At 47.6% G+C, this 10,554-nt stretch overlaps 1 long non-coding RNA gene across 1 annotated transcript in view; it reads left to right on the top strand.

Annotated features, from left to right (window-relative positions):
• The first annotated feature begins 4,902 nt into the window (after nt 1–4,902).
• LOC135320689 (uncharacterized) overlaps nt 4,903–10,554 on the top strand; it is a 64,514-nt gene continuing 58,862 nt past the window's right edge. Inside the window, exon 1 of the long non-coding RNA XR_010379950.1 lies at nt 4,903–5,068. This is a non-coding gene — a long non-coding RNA (uncharacterized LOC135320689). The remainder of the gene's footprint in view (nt 5,069–10,554) is intronic.

Raw genomic sequence — 10,554 nt, 5'->3', positions numbered from 1 at the left:
AGATTGTTTTTAGTACAACTTATTACAAGAACTTGAATATAGTTCCCTGTGCTATATAGCAGGTCCTTGTCATTTATTTTATATTTATTAATGTGTATCTGTTAATCCCCCTTTTCCTGCCTGCTAACCACAGTTTGTTTCTATGCCAATGAGTCCATTTCTAGCAGCACCATTTTTCCTAGTTAATATATGCTGCTTGGCTGCTTTCAGTTTCAGTAATTCCATCTTATCTGTGGGCGTTTTTCTTCTGGTGGACCTGTTTGTGGTTTGCACACGTGGTAATAGAGATCTGTATTTCGGAGAACTCCAGGCCTCGTGTAGTCCTTGGTAGAGAGTGCCCACTGAGCTGATGCTTGAACTGGGAAAAAGCATAGTAAATGTTGGAATTTCCACTATGGTTGAGACTTCCAGGTTTCTATAACCTCTCTAGCCAACCTTAATGTTGGCTGCACCCATACTGGGTAATTTGGTGGAACTCCATGGTATGGTGACGTAGAGACAGGGCTTTGTATGCTTCTTCTCTTTCCTTTTTCTAACACTCATTCTCCTGGGCCTCCCAGATCCTCCCCCAGCAGTGCCCAGGGCTGGCTTGGTGCTGCACTCAGGCAATATTTGTTAATAAGGCCCTTTCCTCATCTCTTCTGAGCCTCCATTTCCTTCTCTGCACAATGAGGGCTTAGACTAGATAAGTGATTTTCAGTTTCTTTTAAAGCCATGTTTCCTTTGAGAAACAGAAAATGCAAATCTCTCCTCCCATTCCAACCCTTTAGATTTTGATATGTCCTCCAAGGAGTGACATAGCTCTTTGTGGAAAACTGATGTGATTGTGATTCCAGGTGGCACAGAGAAGACTATTCAGAGATTTATTGCAGGGAAAGGGCAGGAAAGGGGCAATATGTCACACTTTCTAGTGTGAGCAATGGAGCATGGGATTGGGTTTAAATACGGTGTCTGATGTGGCCTTTCTCTAATCTTGCACAATGTGATAAACCTCTCTCCCTCAGTTTCTTCATGTATGAAGTTGGGGTGATAGTATTTTAGGGTTTTTGTGAAACATTATACACATAATCCATTTGTGTCTCGGTAGAAACAAGAGCTGCTTGGGAGTCAGTGATTTCTTTAAAGAAATAAATCTTGTCCATAGCACTCTGTCTGTGTGTATTTTGAAGTTCCTGAGGGTGAGTGTTGAAACTAAAGTCCATCGTGGGACAGGTGGCCCATGGTCTTCTGTGACCCAGATTGCCCCCTCCTCCCCAGTCCTCTTCCTCTCAGTCTGGGATGAAGTTCCCTAGTAGATTTATACAGAGTTCTTTTGGAAATGGCTTTTCATTTTATTGTTTCACCAAGAAGGACTGCCATCATGATCTCTGTGGTCAGGTTTTGCTGACCTGAAGGCTATGCAATTGGGGGTTTCTATTTAATAAAAAGAAAAAAAATTACAAATACAAACTTAGACCTAGGGTGGTGACAGGGGCTCTTGGAAGTGGGGGCCATTAGCTTTGTTAGCTTCAGGTGCAGTGTCCTCTGGCCACGAGGACCCATCCTCGTGCTCTGAATTTGGAGGGACCAGTGGGTTCAGTGGGAAATTTAACTGAGTGTATCTCATGGTCTAGGGATTGTCCTATTTGTGCTGTATGTTCCTTATTTGAGACAGTGATCTCATTTAACCTCAATAGTCTCTTTAAAAATTAGACTTTTAATTTTGTGATGTAACTTAGATTCCCATGTAGTTGTAAGAGATAATATGGAGAGAGCCTATGGACAATTTGCCCAATTTTCCTTTACGGTTCAATCTTGCAAAATTCAGGTACAATTCATTACTGACTCACTAACCCTTTGAGGTTTGTGTCATTGCCCTCATTTCTATTCATGATTGACCTGGGTCTTAGAGAAGCACACAGGCCTGCCCAGGTCACCCACATGTTTAGTGTAGAGTCGGGTGAACGTGGGCTTGGGATTTCCAGGCAGTACCATTATGATGGTCTGTGGCAGGAAGCAGCATTCACTTTGCTTGTTTATTCATTCATTCAACAAACATTTATTGAGTAACATCTGTGTGTCAGATGCTTTAATACGGTTATCAGATTCTTCAGCAGTACTGAAAATCAGGTAATGTTTTCTGTTTTATAATCAGAGAAAATTAGCTCTGAGAGGTTATAACCCCCCGAAAGGTAATATAGCTGATAAAGGAGGGATAGTAAATTTGTACACTCCCCCCTTTTTATGCAGGTTGTAACCTAGGCATTTAACATTTGCAAACTTCCATAATCCAGATAATTTCTTGTAAGGCAAGGATTTCTTTTTTTAATTGAAGTATAGTCAAGTTTACAATGTTGCGTCAATTGCAAGCTGTTTTTTGAATTTTGAATTAAATAATATTTTTTGAGGAGGGTAATTAGGTTTTTTTATTTGTTTCATTTTTTAAAATGAAGTACTGGGGATTAAACACAGGACCTCATACTTGATAAGCACGTGCTCTACCACTGAACTGTACCCTCCTCCCCAAGGCAAGTTTTCTTATCCATTATTCTGCAGCTTAGGAGTTCAAATAAATTGGAGTTGAAATCCAGATGTTTTGACCCCACTGTGGTTCTTTTCTTTATATTCTGCTTAAAGGGGTGTGGAAAGCAGTTCCTTTGTTCATTTCTTTATTCAGCAGTTTTAAGCACTGTCTTTGCATCAGGGTTTGGCTAGGTGCTTGGAACAGAAAACAAGAAATGACCCTGCTCTGCAGGGGCAGGAAGCCTAGACCAAAAGCTGGGTAATGTGATCCGACCTACAGTAGCCATGTGCAGACACTGAGGACAAACTGTACCCCCGTCTTTGCTTGGGCTTCCCTTGCCTTCTGGCTGGTACACACCAGGTCACCACAACCCAGAGGGGCCCACAGCCCACAGCAGAGTAAGTATATCGATCTCCTCTCCCCTCTCGGCAGGGGCTGCAACATGAGCATCCCTGACTATGTGCAGTGCGCTGAGAACGACCAGATTCTCCCCATGGTGATCCAAGCCATTGGGATCATCTCAGAGGAGAATATCTTTTGCATTTATAAGCGAATCTCCTTGGTGAGCCAGATCAGCCCCTGCGGCTCCCATTGGGCACTCTGTATCCACTACATGCACCACTATGCACCCGAGAATGGGTGGGGAATCTTCCAGGCCCACAGCAAGGTAGTGGGCCTTGTCACCATTGCCGACTGCCTCTCGGCCAAGGCCTTCGAGAAGCTCCATGTGCAGAGGAGCTGTATGGCACCACGCTTAATGACTCTCAGATCTTTGTCTTTGTGCTGCATGGGGAGGTAGCCGAGCAGAAGCGCACCGACGTGGCCTTCAATCTACGAGGACTGCAGGCTGGTGGAGAAGAGGATCGAGGACTTCACTGTGTCACTCTTCATCATGCTCAAGTCCAAGTGACTGGATAGGGTCCCCAACAAGTCTGGGGATAAGATCCCCCTCCTCTGCACCTTGTTTGAGAAGGAGGACTTCATGGGATTGGACACAGACAGCAGGTAAGTCTACCTGGAGGACCGGCCGCCCTCGCTGTGTGCCAGATTGCTTCCCTATATCCAGGAAGGGATCATCAAGGAAGAGGGCTGTCTTGTAGCCAAGAGTGGATGGAGGTGCAGCCCGCTGGTTTACAGACGTTTAAAAGTGAATCTGCCTTTGTTTCAGAGAGATCCTTTTAGGGATATTGTGGACACTTACTCCAGCTTTTCAGCCAAGACCCCTGGTGGGACCCCTGGAGTTGCTGTCCAATAGAGTAGCCACAGCCTCTGATGCTAGGAGCACTGGGGAGGAGGCTGGTCTGAGCTGACATGTGCTGTAGGTCAAATGTACATCAGATGCTGAGACATCTAATAAAAGGAATGTAATCTACCTTGCTACTTTCTATATTGATTACATGTCAAATTGATAGTATTTTACATACAGTAGAATAAGTAAGATCTGTTCTTATAATCACTTTCTAGCATTTGTTTTTTGTTTGTTTCTTTGTTTACTTTTTAAATATGGCAACTGGGAAACTTTCTTTACATGGATCTCATTTCATTTCTGTTGGGAAGCCTGTCCTGGGACAGTCTCACCCCTTTGCTTAGATAAGAGATGCTGAATCCCGAGATGCAGAACGAGGCTCTGGTTGAGCTGGGGGTGGAGCCGGTGTCTCCTGACTCCCAGGCCCAGCACCTGCACGGCTCAGGCCCTCTCTTCATGCCAGACAGCCACCATGCCAGGTTAGGTCATCAGAAACACTGCCAGGGACTTCCGAATGAACTCCTTACGCAGGAAAAGGCGTGTCACGGAGTATGGGACAGAGCAGGGAAAGGTTCATCCTCACTTTGTCCCTGTGATAAGGTCAAAGGCCTCACTTTGCCTCGAAATTGCAGACGAGCTCTTCTGGGCTGCCTACCCCACTCCCCACTTTCTGCTCTCTTTCCCCGTGTGTCCATTGTGCCGTCCCTCAGGCAGAAGAGGTTGAGATGCCTTTGCCGAGAGGTGGTCCCCCTTTGCTGGGGAGAGTGAGGGAAGTTGTGTACCCCCGGCCTACGGCCTCGGGCATTGAGTCTGGAGAGTGCTCATGGCGGTCTCACAGGTGACGGTCAGAGAACCTAGCACGTGCAGCTGGGGCGGCTGTGGAGGCGGTGCTCTGTGATTCTTGAACTTACACAAGATCAGATCCTACTTTCTGGTTGTTGGTCAGTTGGAGGAGAAGGTGCCAGAGAATTGAAAAAAAGAAAGTCCAGACCAGCCCTGTGAGTGAGAGGCACAGGGGACCCGAGTCCCACCTGCGTGTGGATACCTGGCGAACTCTGCATGAATTTTCAGTTCCTCCCCGGATATTCCTCTATGGCTTAAGGAAGGGGCAAGGCACGTCGTGGCAATGATCTGTACTTGTCCTCACAGGGTCCTGCCATCTACATGTCCGCACTCCCCTTCTGCTCCTTGGAGATGAGGTGGCATGTTTAGGAGCCTGGGCACTGCTGAAGGCACAGCTGCCACCACCGGGGTTCTCCCAGACTGGCTCCGTTCATCTCACCTGTCACCTCCTGCTGAGCCCCCAGGCGTTAGTCCAGGTAGGTGCATCGGTACAATGTAAGCAGGGACCAACTTCTCCCCCTGGACAGACTGCTGCGTGAGCAGTGGAAGCCTGGAGCCATGCCCCAGCCCCGTGGCCAGTGCTTCCTCTTTTGTCATAGGAGGCACTGGTGACATTTTTGCTCAGCAACTGCTTGGCTCTGAGTCTGTAGACCCACCAGAGAATGCCAGCTTGTTTTTGCCTTTTCAAGTCTGTCCTTGGGATTTGGCAGAGTAGCTTTATGTGTGCTTAGCCCATAGCGGTTGACACTGTCACCATTGTTTACCCAGAATCTCGTGTACCAGGCATGGATCTCGGCATCAAAATACAGCAGCGCATTAAACCTCCATCCTGGTGGGTCTGTCTGTTTTGGTACAAAAAGCACCCAGCCAGCATTTGAATGTCAGTGAGATAATGCGGCCAGTGAGCTCGGGTCAAGCAAGTTCTTCTCCAGTCACTTTTACTCCATTGTTCCTTTTACTATTACACAGTCATTAATTTAAAAAACAATGCTTTGGTGCAGGAGCAGAAACTAATTCTCTCCTGCTATTCTTGGTGGAAGTAAGCAAAACTGTTCAGCCTGAAATGCGACCACATTTTGTAGCTCAAAAGCTATCTAGACGCATGTAGGTGGGGTTTTGGTTTGGGGCTCTGACCATGTTGGTGTCCCCCGGCAGCGCCGCTCCACACAGGCCCCTGCCTTCCCTGGAGCAGGAGGTGAGGGAGGGTCTCACCGTCCCCACATCCCTGTCCTCATCACACTCACGTAAGTTCTTGTACAGGCTGTAAAAGTCATTTTTGTTCTCGTGTGTTTCTAATTTTCGCTTGTTCCTCTTTTCCTTTTTCTTTTTTCCTTTTTCTCTTGTACTGCCCTTTGAGTATGTTGTTGCATCTGAAAAGGTGGGCTGTGCACACCCTGCATTGGAAATAGCTGGATCGCCCTCCGTGCTGTCTCCATCGCTTTAAAAAGCAAAAACTTAACAGCTGCCTTGATCCATGTATTATCCTAGACATCTTTTAATTTTCTAATTTTTTGGAATATTTGCTTTGTTAGCTCATCACCCACTGGTGTTTGATACCTGTTAAAATCCTTGCTTTGAGGAACCTGTTTGGTCCTCCTCATGTTTGGTGACAATGCGCCCTTATTAAATTTGTTTGTTTTGAAGAAGTGAGATGGAAATTGATTTAGGCGGCTGCTGAAGGGTTCTTTTCATGGAGTATTTAAACTTCTAAAGTCAAAGTCTGCAGCACCTTGCTCGATATCTGCTTTTACACAAAAGTGCTCAGCACGCGGTTCCTGGCTGTCACTGTGTGATGTGCGTGATAGCCCTTCCTGGCCGATGGTCACTGGTGAGGAAGTGGCAGGCTCGGGGGTGAGCAGCTGCAGGGTACGCTTTTAGAGGAAGCAGTCACTTTCTTTTTTTTGCATTCAACTTCCCCTATGCCATTAACTTTACTTTGCCTTCATAAAGGGGCAGTATCAGGTCCAAAATCCATGCCACTCTTTTGTTCCCTGTACGAGGCTGGTTTTTCTGAGTATCAGGACATGGCCTTCTCCGAAGAGGCTGGCTCACCTGGATCTGGTGGACACAGGGACCGCTAAAGGGGACCGTATGTTCCACTCTGCTTCATCCAGTGGGCATTCAGAGTCGGGTCTGTGGTTTGCCTCAGCAGCCTTGCAGGCCTCCCTGCACTGGCCTTTACTTTTAACCCACGTTGGCAGTAAATGGCTGACTCCGTGTCTGTTGCAGCTGACGTCCACCACTGACGGCCATGTAGTTACTTTTCGGTAGTGAGACCCCAATACCCTAGTCAGCCGTGAAGGAAGATGCTTTTCTCACCCCTACCATGGTTCATCTCACCCGGGGGAAGTGTTTGGCCACCACCATCATGCTGACCATGAGGCTCTGTTTCTCCTTTCATGCTCTGGTCCAAATGTCAACACTGCGTTTTTCACTGACTTGGTCTCGCTTGAGACAGGCCAGACTTTCTGAAAGAGTACAACACATTCTGGGTGGGGAACAGAACAGAAGTAAGTGTCGCAAATTGAAGGAGTCTAGTCTGTCCGGGTTGGCAAATGCAGGCTGGGATCTGTGATGGCTGGGCTGTGCCCTGGACACAGGCCTTTCCCGTGGCTCCTGAGAGCCCAGGGGTCGGAGTGAGAACAGCCTTGCCTGGGTTCCTCCATTCTCTTCTGCTCACTGGCAGGTGTGTCTTCTAATTAGGAGCTCCCCCAGACCTCGGGTCCTTCAAAGCTCAGACCATGGATGAACCTTAAGTCCCTTCTCCTGGGCCTCCTGTGTGAGAATCCAGTGCCTTCTGAGGTGACCAGCGGCAGGAGATGCCTCCTCCTCCAGGGAGCACCATTCGGAGGACTGTGACTCAATGCACCATGCTGTGAGCTTGTGGGGTGACGGCCATGGTCCCTGCAGAACCAGACTTGAGATGGGCTTAGCGATGGAAATAACAGGACTGATTCCAGGGCAGGGCTGGTGGGAGGGAACAGGGGATATTGAATGTGACCTCAAACACCTAGGTGGGTGATGGTTCTGTTAGTTAAATGGTGAGCCTGGGAGGTACCTGCCAGGAATCGAATTCCAGAGTAAATGGTGGACATGAGGCATTTTTAAGATGCCATTTGTCATCCAAGTTAGGACTTCAAAGAGGCACTCTGGTCTATGAGCCTGGGGCTCAAGTGAAGGTGCCGGACTAGAGATACACATTGGGATTTGTCCTTCTTAGCTGGAGTTCACAGCCTTACATGTGGGTTAGCTCTTCTCAAGAGGTGCAGACTGAGGCTGAGGGAGGGCAGGGCTGTGCCTCGGTTGGAGGGAAGCCCAGACAATGCAGCTTTGGTGTGTCACTCAGTGGCATTTGGGATTTTCAGAGCAATGCCATTTATCCTTAAAGGGCCGGGTGGTGGGCAGGGCCAGCCAGGATGAAATCTAAAGGGAGGTTCATGGCCACGTGTGCGTCTTGGGAAGATGCAGAGGTTGCAGGGTCCGGGAGGGGAGACTCCTCAGAAGCTGGAGTTGGAGTGGGGAGAAGGTAGTCACACTTACCTGTGACGGTGGGAAGGAGTCCTAGGGAGACCCCACCCTACCGGACTCTCTTTCCCATGAATAGAAGGCAATCAGACAGAGGATCTGAGATGAAAAGGGATGGGTGCTGTGAGGGGAGCCAACCTGGAGAATGGTGCTTGGACAGTTCTGGAATAGTCTTCCTGCAAAATAGAGTTAAAAAAAAAACACAGACTCTAAAGAATATTGACAGTAACTGAGGAGGAGGCAGTTTTTCTGGCCTCCTAAGGGTAAGTCATGTATACGGGGATACACAGAAGTATCGGGCAGTCTCTTGCGGGGGCTTGATCCTTACCAGAGTCAACAGTGCAAGTTTAAAGGGGCAGAAGGGCAGCGGAGGGAAACTAGCCAGGCCTCGTGTCAGGTACCAGTCGGCCGCCCTAATTGCGTGTTCCATTCACATCCATCCCTCCCATGTGGGCAGTGGCAGCCCCTTTTGCGAATTGGCAAGACTTCTCAGAGGGGTTAAGGTATCGGTCAATTTAGCGGCTAGTAAATGCTGTAGCAGGATTCAAGCTGGGCCTTGTCAGACTTAAAGGGCATGTTTTATCTACTAATTCCGGTACCTCCTTGTTGTACCTGGAATGGTGAAGTGGGTCAGTTTTGGAGCCTTTCAGAAAAAGTGCAATTTAAGTGCCTCAGGACTGTTTCACAAACCTCAGTGTTCTTTGATTGTTCGGAAGCAACACAGTGCTTTAAGCCCCACAGATGTAAGGTCTTCCTCCTTTGACGATGACGTGGTTGCAAATGACATACAGGTGCAAAACCAGACTTAGCAGCTTCTGAAGGGAAACTCTCCATTTCTTCCTTGATCCGCTGTCTTCTGCGGGATGTAACTCTGCTGCAGCGTAAGCCTGAGTTTTCCGTATGGATTGAGGGTTTGATAACCAACGTTAACATAAAACAATCAGATGGAGAAAATCGACGTTGGCAATTTATTTTTGGGTTTCATTAGACAAGATGCACTATCGGTTAATGGCCCATATAACGTATGAAATTGAGTACAGAACATTGCATTTCTTACTTTCTACTTAGAACTGTGTTCCATTGTAAGGTTGTCTGCTTTGAAAATTCAGCTCAGCCACTAGGGCGCCTGTCAGTGTCTTGGTGTGATTGCATTTACACAGTGCATGTAATCTGGGCTTCCTCAACCCCAAACACTCCAGTGCAGAATCATGGGCTGTAGCAATCACTTAGTTATACAAATACTTCTGAAACTATATGATTCCAAAAAAAAAAAAAAGAGAGAGAGAGAGAGAGATTGCCTTTATCAAAGTTCTTTGGAATTAAACTGCAAACTGTTGTTGAGCAGTTCTGGCTTGCTTTATATATGAATATATACATTTCTTTGCATGTAACTTGGTTTTTGGACTAGAACAACAAGCTCTTGTTTTCCATGAGCCACAAAAATCGTAGCCAAATGACACATGTATGAAACATTTTATTCTTCTTTTCTGAGAAAGGATCCTTAAATTTGGAACTTGGGCTCTGATTTTGCTTTTAGCTCTTCCCTACCCTCTTGTCATCTCACTCCTATTTCCCATGTGGCCTCCAAGATGTCATGGTCTCAAAGGAGTGGGTAGACAAACACCATTTGGTCACCATGCAGTGCTGCTCTAGAGGAAACCCAGCCAAGAACTAAAGGACATTATCAAAGAGGACTTCCTGGAAGAAATGGGCTCTACATTCAGTTCTGAGAACAGAGTAAGAGTCAGCCAGAAGAAGGAGTCAAGAAGGTGGCTCAGGTGGCAGGTGAAGCCCGGGCAGAGACATGGAGGCTTGCGGGGTGGGGACCCGGGGAAAGTGCCCTCTGTGGTCCAGGGTGAATGGTGCCCCTACTGGGGAGGACACTGGAGAGGACCTGGGAGGAGGGCTTTGGAGGAGCTTGGGTTTTACTAAAACTGACCCAGGAGGCAGTGAAGGGTGTCAGCAGGAAGTGACTCTCAGGAAAGGTACTTCTGGTTTTGCTTTTCATATTCTACAGAAAGAAGGGTCGGGATGGGCGAGAGCAGGTAAGTCTCTCACTTTGAGACCCATCCCGTCATTCATTTATTCATAACATGCGAACTTCTGAGTGTCTAGGGGAGAGTGGACCCACATTAATAAGAAAAATTTATTAGCTTCTTGGGAGCTTAGCAGTGTCAGAAGTTGACTTAGCCTAGAATGTTCTAGGAACAGAGGAACAAAGTGCGGAGGTTGGAGGGAGGGAAGGCTTCCTTGAGAAACAGTCAAGATGAGCCTGGAGGCAAGTGGGAAGTAGGAGCAATTCAGGGGTCCCCTGAGGTCACTGGGGACCACGGTACTGAGGTGAGGCTTGGCGAGTAGGGTCAGGGTCAGGGTCAGGGGTGGGGCTAGAACTCTACCAGGGAGCCTCTGAAGGGTTTGAAGTGGGGGTTGATGTAAT

Source organism: Camelus dromedarius, unplaced genomic scaffold (genome assembly GCF_036321535.1).
Source record: "Camelus dromedarius isolate mCamDro1 unplaced genomic scaffold, mCamDro1.pat HAP1_SCAFFOLD_114, whole genome shotgun sequence".
In the NCBI taxonomy this organism is placed as follows: domain Eukaryota; kingdom Metazoa; phylum Chordata; class Mammalia; order Artiodactyla; family Camelidae; genus Camelus; species Camelus dromedarius.
Note: the sequence above shows the minus strand (reverse complement) of the source record. Positions and strands in the feature narration are given on the sequence as shown.